The sequence below is a fragment of the Octodon degus genome, unplaced genomic scaffold (assembly GCF_000260255.1).
Source record: "Octodon degus isolate 3935 unplaced genomic scaffold, OctDeg1.0 scaffold00047, whole genome shotgun sequence".
NCBI classification, from domain to species: domain Eukaryota; kingdom Metazoa; phylum Chordata; class Mammalia; order Rodentia; family Octodontidae; genus Octodon; species Octodon degus.
In genome coordinates, this window is record NW_004524623.1 from 14674855 (window position 1) to 14675903 (window position 1049).

The window sequence follows — 1049 nt, forward strand, 5'->3', positions numbered from 1 at the left end:
AAAAAAAACTTTCAATAAGTGAGATTCCAGTTGTTATTTACAGTATTTTCTGTGCAGTTTGGTTTTCATTCACTAACTCTTTGCCTACTCCTATGCTCCCAATATTTTTACCTAATTTCCTTTCCAGTAAGTTTACTGTTTCTTGTTTAATATTTAGGTCTTTGAGATGCAAAAGGAAATCTTTAAAACCTTAAACTCTATGATAGGAGAAGGAGGAGAAAGTGGTATAAAAGGTCTTATTGCGGCATAGAAGGATGTCGATGGAATTTGGCAAAGGTAGGACACAAAATTGGTAAGAAATTGATGATAAAAGAAAATGAGGATGAGAAAAGGAAGAAATTATGCATGGTGTAAAAGTAAGAGGGAAGTATTTAAGGGGAAAAATTTAAAAGAGAGAAGAAGAAAAAGAGAATTAGAAGAAGAGATAAGCAGTAAGGCTGGATGTCAAAGGAAGATTATTCAAACCCCAGGAAAATAGTGAAGAAAACAAGAGGGAAAGAAAGGAGAGAAAAACAAGAGCCAAACAAAATTAAACTAAAAACAATATATAGTAGGGTTAGGGTGTGGTATTGGTTTCTGGACTTTCAAATCCATGCAATTCATGCTGAGCCTCACCTCTGGCTATGGAGGTGGGGCCTGGGTTGTTTTGTTTGTAACACTCCACTTTTTTTGTGATATTTGTGGAATCATCATGGTGCTCATTCATCTATTTATTAATCCATTCACGGATGCATCTAAACCACAAGTATTTATTAAATATGTAAGTCTGCCTTCAGTTCAGATTTAAGATAGTTAATTTTCTGTAAGTCACAATAGGTTATGATGATTTCATGTCATCTTTCTTGGGGAGGAACCAAAAACCATAAACCAAAACCATGAAAAGCAAAAACAGAACAACAAAATAAAGCAAAACAGAACACCAAGCTGGGTTGGTGGTGCATGCCTGCTATCCCAGCTATCTGAGAGTGTAGGCAAGAGAATCACAAGTTCCAGTCCAGCCCAGGCACCTCAGTAAGATCCTGTCTCAAAATAGAAGAGAGAGAGAGAGA

The 1049-nt window shown here is 36.1% G+C and overlaps 1 pseudogene; it reads left to right on the top strand.

Moving 5' to 3' along the window:
• The window catches only part of LOC105742327, a 2728-nt pseudogene extending 2478 nt beyond the window's left edge, over positions 1-250 (top strand).
• The last annotated feature ends 799 nt before the right edge of the window (positions 251-1049 follow it).